General features: G+C 37.3%; 1 long non-coding RNA gene across 2 annotated transcripts in view; it reads left to right on the plus strand.

Annotated features, from left to right (window-relative positions):
- The window catches only part of LOC123801106 (uncharacterized), a 32,800-nt gene extending 25,123 nt beyond the window's left edge, over positions 1–7,677 (plus strand). For both annotated transcript variants that reach the window (XR_006782108.2, XR_015725926.1), the window contains one exon: positions 3,832–7,677. This is a non-coding gene — a long non-coding RNA (uncharacterized LOC123801106). The remainder of the gene's footprint in view (positions 1–3,831) is intronic.
- The last annotated feature ends 1,531 nt before the right edge of the window (positions 7,678–9,208 follow it).

Raw genomic sequence — 9,208 nt, forward strand, 5'->3', positions numbered from 1 at the left:
AAGATGGCAGGATCGCACTATGTTGTCTATGTAAATAAGGTCAGGGAGTTCAGACCCTAGTGTTAGAAGAAGCTATAGAAATGTTTTAATTATGGCAGTGAATGGCTTAATATAAGTTTTCAAAAGATTGTTTTGATTATTTTATTGGGAATGGGTTGCAGAAAGAGCAAGGGATGAAATGAGGAAGAATTGGCAAGAGTCATTGTGGTTGTCCAGGTGAAAGGTGATGGCCAACTTGGACTGAGGGAGAGACAATGGAGATGGAGAGAAATGAACAGGGCTGTGATATAGTGATGACAAGGCAGATGTGACAGATAAGGAGAAGACAGGAGTAAGTCTAACTTTTGGGTTTGGGGGTTGAAAATGGGGACATAGTAGTGCCATTAACAGGAATGGATTGAAGAGTTCAAGGGAGATGAGAAAGTGTAAAGTATAGGCAAATATTTCAAGAGATTTTTCAATATAGGAGAATAGAGGCCTGTGACAGTAGATGACAGAGATGTTGGAGCAAGGATGTGTGTGTGTGTGTGTGTGTGTGTGTGTGTGCGTGTGTGCTTAAGATTAGAGAACTAGATTAAGTGCTTGTACTGAAGGTGATGGTTTAATAGAGATAGATGCCTTCAATGATGAGAGACAATAGCATGAAGTATAATCCTGAATATCGAATTTTTACCATTTGACAATTGCTCATCCTAGGTGATGCAAACATCTGGGGAAGGTGATACCACACAATAGGTATGGGGGGTTTCTAAGTGACTGAATTTTCCTCTTGCTCCCAGGGATAGTAATCTGAGAACACAAGGCCATATGGAGAAAGTGGGTGTATTAATCAGGCTTCAGTGCCTGAAAAGGAAGTTAGCCTAAGTATATCAAGCAGAAAGGGATTTAATATAGGGAACTGGATGCTCATAAAATCATTGAGGGGGAAGAGAGGCTGAAGGAGCAAAAGTCAGGCTGCTAGACTATTGGCTTAAAAGTCATGCCACTATTTCTGTGATCCAATCAGAAACCACTGCTGCCCCCCAACCATGAAGCTGGGTATGTGTCAGTAGAGCGTCTAGCCATTGCTGAGACTCATGTCTTTCAGTCACAGTTACCCCACCCGCCACCCCCACACCTCACTGCCAAGGAGAAATGCCATCTAGTTTTTCTCTCAAATCTCACATGAGTGAGATTAGAAGAGCCTAATCCACATCCGAACCCTTGATAGCGGAGGAGTTTGGTAAATGTTTGTTTTCATTTTCAAACCTATCTTCCAAATAGAAGGATAGGAAAATGGAGATGCAGAAAAAGTCAAATATCCAGAACACTAGATCAATATAACAAGCATCATTGAGATAATACAACTTCTAAATACTGGAGGCACTAAAAGCTTTTCAGAAGACCTAGGCTCTCATCACTGAATTAGTAGATTTATGATTTAGATGTCCTATTTAACCTAAAATTAAGAATATCATCTTCCAAGGTAATTCCTTTTTTAGACAACATACCCTAAATTTTTAAATGACATATGAAGCATAAAAATGCATGTTTCTTGTAAAAGCAATTTATATATGACTGAGAAATACAGAGCAAATGTGAAATCATACTCCCACTCATCTCTCAGAAATAATCATTGTTTAATTAACTTATACTTTCCTCCCTGTGTATACATATATACCCAGTTTGATTTTGTTTTCTATTTTTGTTAAATAAGGCAATACTATAACTATTCTGAGATATTCTTTTTTTTCCAATTAACACAACACCCTGGAGATCTCTTCACGTTAACACATATGGATCTACCACCATCCTTTTACTATATTCAATCTCATGGGTCATGATTATTTAGGTTGGGTTATTAAGATATGCATGTTATTTCCTAATTTCCACTAATAATCACAGAAACCTGGCAAATCTTACAAATACTTCCCACATCCAGGATACACCTCAACCACCTACATTTCTATTTTCACTTCCACAGTCCAAGTCACCGTGTCTTCATCTAGCCTGTCTCCCACTTCCACTTGGGCTGATTTTCCTTACCACACAGAAGACACGAGTATCTGATTTTTGTCACTCCCTACCTCAAGTGCTCTGTGACCCCTTGTGCTTATCACATACTTCAGACCTGTAGAATCTGCACTCAAATTTCTCATTAGTCTCAATCATTTCAACCATTCCCCTTGTTCCTTGCTTTTCAGTGAAAAGACAGGCCTTCTCACTCTTCCACCGATGAGCTGAGTTTCTTTCCCCATTTCCGGGCCTCCCTACATGTGTCCACCTAAAGAATGTTATTTTCACCACTCTTCACTGAGTTTTTCTGGCTAAGTACCCGTCAAAGTCTGGTCTTCCCTAAGATCTCACTTCCACAGAGAATCTTCCCCTGACATGTCCGTCTGTCCATCTGTGCTACAAATCCATGTAATGTAATAGTTTCTCAAAACACTCATCATGGTACTTACCATGTTTGGTAATTATTTGTGATTTTTTATTAAGTTTTCTTACTCAATAGACATGTCTCTTTGTTTTATTCACTGCTTTATCCCAACACTTGGCAAATGGTCTCGTATCTAGTAGATGCTCCATAAATACTTATTGAATAATTAGATTTCTAATTCTTTCTCCCATCTTACTCTGCCATACATCTCCCATATAGAATCTGCAAATGAGAGAGAGAGAGAGAGAGAGAGAGAATGAGAGTGAGTGAGACACACAGAGAGAAGGAGAATGAGAGAGGAAGATCAAACAATTAAAATGCTAGATAATTTTTAGGGCACTGAGATTATACTGTATGACAGTATAAAGATAGACACATGACACTGAACATTTATCAAAACCCATAAAATTATACAACACAGAGTGAACCCTAAAGTAAACTATAGACTTCAGTTAATGGTAATGTCTTAATACTCATTCTTCAATTGTAACGAATGTACTACAGCAACACAAGATGGTAATCATAGAAGAAACTGGGGACGGGGTGGGAGCTCTTTGCGCTTCCTGTTCAATTTTCCTGTAAACCTAAAACCACTCTAAAAATAATACCTATTAATTTTTTAAATGCTAGAGAGAGAAACTGGTCCTAAAAATAGCTGTTTATGGTTCAGTTGTAGGGGAAAATCCTTCTCCCTCTGCATGCCCAATACTCACCACAGCCGTCATCTCCTTCCCAATTGTTTTTTCTACCAATTTACCTGTGACTAATACATGCAGTGGAATTTCAGGCATCTTTAAATTCACACACAGGCAATTTTTAGTAAAATGGATTGTGTTCCACAAATTATTTGAAATTCAATTGTAAGGAATTCTGAATATATCTGTTTTTCCATATAGTTAGTGTCATCGTTTGAGGCGAGGTTGGCAAATTAGGCAGGTTTGTGGGTGGATAAGGAGAAAGAAAGAAGGAAAAGAAGCACCACTAATAATTCTGAATACCTGCTATGTGTCAAACCCATCCAGTCTCATGTATTTGAATCTACCCAGTAGTATTTGGAGAGAGTTAGTGTTATTGGGTTTTTGTAGTGGAGGAAACAGATGTAGAGAGGTTGAAAATTTGTCCAGAGTCACATAATGTGGAAATGGCAGAGTAGTGTTTCAGAGAAGGCAGTAAAAGTATTTAGATTGAGATAGGAAACAAAAGCAAACTATATTTACTTGCCCAGCATATTTGAAAGCTAAACATTTATCATTTCAGTACAGCATATATTCATACTACAGGTTTTTAAATTCCCAGAGAACAGATTTTATCATTATTTGATATGATACATTTGAAGATTGAAATGAAAAAATCATTGGTAAACGTTTTCTATCTCAGCTGATATTTCTTCTCTCTTTCTTCTTTTCTTTCAGATAGTTGGTAAAAGTTAGCTACTATCACACAACGAGTATTTCTCCACGTACGTAAATGCGTATCCCGAGTATCTGTTTCACAGGCTCGATATCTACCCAGTATTACAAAAAGCCCAGGCCAGACTATGGTGAATTTATTCTACGTGACAAGATAAATCACAGATGATCAATATGCCAGTTTGTAAAACAGAAACTCTTACCAAAAACAATCATCCTTCCATTGAATCATTTTGGAGGGTCTTATGCAATGATGCATTGTGTTTTTGAAATGTAATATGCTTTTCTGTTTGGATTTCCTTGTACCGCCCTCCATGCAATCCTCCCAGAGGCATCCGAGTGTATATGGAAGTGGGAGTGGGAACAGGGGTTGGGAGGAGATCATGTTTAAATAGGTATAGCAGGAATGCTAAAATAGCTAGTATTCCATTTCTGATATTCAGCGTAGAATCTTACAGCAACACAAGAACTTTGAGAGTCAAATTTTGTTTAGAGGAAACAAATTTTCTAAATTCTTTAATGCTCATGAACATATTAGGATGAAACCAACAGGAATCATGTCATAGACTTTCTTCCAAAGTGCAGAGAGGACACCTCTTCTTGCTGTATCTAAATGCAGAGAATTCTCCTACAGAGAATGTGGTTAAGACAGGGGACAGTGACTTTTACATATTTTGAGCCAAACCCTCAGGAAGAAATGCATTTTATCTCATGATTCAGTATACAAAAAGAGATATAAAATGAATATATAACCATAGCTAAATATATGTTTTAAAATGGAAATTAAAATTTCACAAAATAATATGTAAAGGTTAATATGTCCTGATATTTTCTAGTCTATACTATTTCATTTTTTAGAAAAGTAGGCTTGATGCCACAATTCACTAAGGTGTTTTGACCTAAATTTGAGCAACACTGATAGGATGAAAAAAGCCTGAAAATCACCACCTTGAAAAGGATTGTGAGAGGGCGCCTGGCTGACTCAGTCACTTAAACGTCTGCCTTCGACTCAGGTCATGATCCTGACCTTCTGGGATTGTGCCCTGCATCAGGCTCCCAGCTCTGGAGGGAGTCTGCTTCTCTCTCTCCCTCTGCTCCGCACCCCATACTCTTTCTCTTTCTCTCTCTCTCCCTCTCTCTCTCTCTCTGTCAAATAAATAAAGAAAATCTTAAAAAAAAAAAAAAAGGATTGTGAGAAAGAAAAGGGAGAAAGAAGCACAGTAAATAAAATGGATGATAATGTCAACTTTTCCTCCATCTCCTCCAGGAGCAACATTCTACAGGGAAGGGTGTTTTTAAAACATCCAGAAGAAAACATGAGGGGAATTCCAATAGCAGAGAGGCTTCTGTGTTGGGTCCCCTCCTCACCCCTGTTTGATATTCCTAACACGGAACACTTGCAGGCTGTCCAGCACCATCCTCCAAGGCTGGACGTCATAGCATGCTCCGTGGTACACCGCAGTCAGCAAAAGGGAAGATCTGTGTTCAGCTCTCCAGAGCTGCATTCGGATCACACGTAGCGTGTAATGCAACATTTTCATGTACATCCAGCAGGGACACAGATTATCAGAGATGAACTAACGGCCAGAGGGAACATTGCTGAGGCTAAAGAGGACCTCTAATACAGGACTGCAAGGGAATTGCTGAGGTTGCTGTCACATGGCTTTGAGCTAGCAGCAGCAGCAGCCACTGGGATGCGGTCAGGATGGTCACCAAGTCAAGGTTGGGGCCCGAGGTGGGCAGACATGAAATGTACCAAGAGCAGACATTAACGTACGATTATACCTAGAGGTTTTCTGTGTTTTCTGATAGAAATCTAAAATAGAAAAGTAGGCAGGGTCTGCCTCTTACACACTTTCAAAACTCCCATGAGTACACCCCTTTAAGGGGACCTAATTGGCATCCAGAATGCTTGTAGCGAGAGAATCTGGGTAGTAAAGTTTCTATCTTTCCATTATAGAAAGTGAGGGAAATGAAAGCCCTGGGCCCCCAGAATATAGTCAAAAAATTAACAATACTAAAAATATTGATAATGATAAAAAAAACTCAAAAGTATAAGAGTTTAAAAGTCCATCAAAAGAGAAGTTATTGAACCAATCATGGTACATCTAATGAAAAAATACATTCATGCTATCAAAAAATAATGGTGATTCATGTGTGTAAGAATCATGTATTCAATTTATTCATCTAACAAATATTTATTGAGTTCTGCTCTATGCAATGCATTATCAGTTGAAATGGCTTAGGATAAAGTGTACTATATGGCCCTATATGCAATTTAAAAATCAGGATACATGTATGGATATGTCAGGCTGTGCTTTCCATGGATTATCTCATGTAATAACCCAGACAACTTAACCATTATCCCTACTTTACAGATGAGATAGTTGAGGTATAAAGACATTAAATAATTAGTCCAGTGTTAATTAACTTGTCTCATGGAGAGCAAAGCCAGGATTTAAATACAGACACTTTGACTACAGAATGGGAAATTATAATAATTTAGTCTAATGTCATAACTAATCTATACTGTTTTGAGTTATTCAAAGAACATCTCACAGACATTCTTTTGGATTTTCAATGTTCTGGTATAATTCTGTAGATGACTATTTTGAAATTTTGCTTTGTTCTCTTTATTAACAAGGACATATTTTTTCAGTATTTTAAAATAAGCAGTTTCAAAGAAAGTATCAAGATACAAGAAATGAATTGTTAAATTGCAGGTAACTTTACTCACATTTACCTTATAAAATTATTTGTTTAAAAAATTGTGCTGATATGGAGCATCTGGGTGGCTCAGTTGATTAAGTGTCTGAGTCTTAGATTCAGCTCAGGTCCTGATCTCATGGCATGTGGGATCCAGCCCCACATCGGGCTCTGTGCTCAGCAGAGTCTACTTGGATAGTCTCTCCCTCTGCCCTTTCCCCCGCTCTCTGTTTCTCTCTCCCTCTCTCTCAAATAAGTAAATAAATCTTTTAAAAAAATGGTGCTAATATGATTTATAAATAAATATACCATTTCCATCATAAAGAGTTAGCTAAAAAATTGTGTGAATGTAACCTCTGAGTAAAAATTGCTCCTTCAATCGTTAATTTAAAAATTATTTATGGCAACTGTTCTGTGTCGGGTTTTATGCTAGACGCTAAAAACACAGATATGGGTAATATGCGCCCTTTTCATAGAGGAGCTCAAGATCAAATGCAGGTGCTAAATGTGCAAACAAATAATAAATAATAAATAAATAAATAAATCTAAGATTTATTTTATATGCTAGGAAAGTGATTTGGGTTGGAAATAATTTAAAGAATTGTGTCAAATATAACATAATCAAAAATGTGTGTCAAGAGTTTTCTTAAAAATATGAAAGGATAGGACAAATTTCATTATCAGAGACTCATCAGAAGCAGGTAGAAGGGAAATGAGGCTCCGGGAGATGGTGAAGGGAGAGGTGGTAGCAGGTTGAAGTTGATAGGGATGGTTGGCTGCCCAGCCTTAAGGAGGGGGTGCTCTAGCATGGGCTGTAACTCTTTGATCCAGGCGGAGGTAGCAATCGGCTAAGGGGAACTGGATCAAGGAGATGTGGAGAACCAGGTAATCAGGATCAGAGGAAATGAGGAAGAGGTCTTTTCTTCCTTGGGGTGTTTCTAATTTCCTCTTGTCTCCATTTCTGCATATCTGTTCTCTGCTTCTCTGAGCCTAAATCTATTTCTCCCTCTTGCAATTCTTAAGCTCTTCTCAAATAGCTACAATATCTGAACTTAAGTATGCTTACATTCGTTTGAAAAAAATATATATAGTTATATTCATCTGGTATTTCTATTATTTAAATGAGTAAATGCACTATATATTGCCATGTCCTTGAGAAAAATTCTCATTTTTTTTACTTCTATGTAGTTCTTAAATATTTTTTCTTAAATATCTACTTTTATTTATTTCTTGATTTAAAAATGAAAACAAAAAGACTTTTTACTCCTGATATCCACTAATCTTAAATTAGGCGATGTAAAGTCAACTATGCCATAATTTTCTTTTTAAATATGAATATTTTAACTCATGAGATTTTCCTTCCTGGAATATCCCATATTCCACTAAAGGAAGTATTTTAAACTAGTGTCCTCAGGTAAGCTATCAGTAGAACCCAATTATTCTCTGCCCACCTTTTCTTGTTTCTCTTAACCTGCAACAACTTAATCCTTGCCTTGCGTGATCACTCAATAATTATTTTATGGGAGGCTGAAAAGATTGCATGGGGCCCTTCTGCCTACAAGTCTGGCCCTGATACTAACCTGGGGTGTGGGGTGAAGGAGGGGGTGAACTGAATCTGCTCTTGGTGACTCAGGGGTTTAGTGTCAGATGTGTGAAACTATATTTAAACATAAGTGTTGGAAAGAGGTATTTCTGAATCCATCCGAAGCATGTGAAATATAACTCATTCTTTTCAGCAAATCACAGAAGATGAAAGGTGTCCCTATAGTATCGAAGAACATTTTCACTTTTAGAAGGGTAGTTCTCAGACCAACATGTCTCCAAATATCACTTTGTGCCCTGAATGGGTCAGAATTACTGCAATCATCATCAGCTTTCTTCTTATTTTCCAACATTGCTTCCCATCAGAAACTTGACCCCATGAAATTTAGGTTTTTATGTCATATAAAATGGGATGCATAGGTAATGACTTGAAAAATTATGTAGTGTTCAAAAATAGGAAATCCAGAGGCCCCTGGTAGCTCGTCTGACTCTTGATTTCAACTCAGGTCTCTCAGGAGCCCCACATTGGGCTCCATGCTGGGCGAGGAGCCCACTTAAAAAAAATAGGAAATCCAGAAAATAAAGGCATCAAAGTAAAAAAAAATCACAGCTCTGTATACATAAATGGAAAAAATGCTCAATTAGAACAAAATGGCATCTCTGGTTGCTAAAACTGGGTTACTTCTTAAGTACAAGAGCTATGTTAATGATTATGACAAATAATCTAGTTAGATAACATCGTTGGGGTTTAGAAAAACCAACATAACTCTCACTACATAGGGATAAAAATATCTTGGATCCACATTACTTGGTGGAGGATATTTTCAAGCAACTGTTTGGTGGTGGGCTTTTAGGAAACAGAACAGCAAAATGGTGGGTAGAAGATAAATAAGAGAAGTAAGGAAATTGTAGAAAAGTGGGTAAAAGATGAGACATATTTCATTAGAGCCAAAATATGAAGATGGTAGATAATGCAATAAAAGTTTATAATGCAAAGTTCACATGTTTTAAATAAAAGTGAATTTACTTGAATAGCTTTAGGATATCAGCAAGTTATTAAAAGAACAACAAATACAGGTCAATTTTACCCTCCAACTCTCCCGAATTTCTAGACTTGGATAAGTAGATGGTC

The sequence above is a fragment of the Ursus americanus genome, chromosome 10, assembly GCF_024610735.1.
Source record: "Ursus americanus isolate L20-20 chromosome 10, mUrsAme1.1.p, whole genome shotgun sequence".
Taxonomy (NCBI): domain Eukaryota; kingdom Metazoa; phylum Chordata; class Mammalia; order Carnivora; family Ursidae; genus Ursus; species Ursus americanus.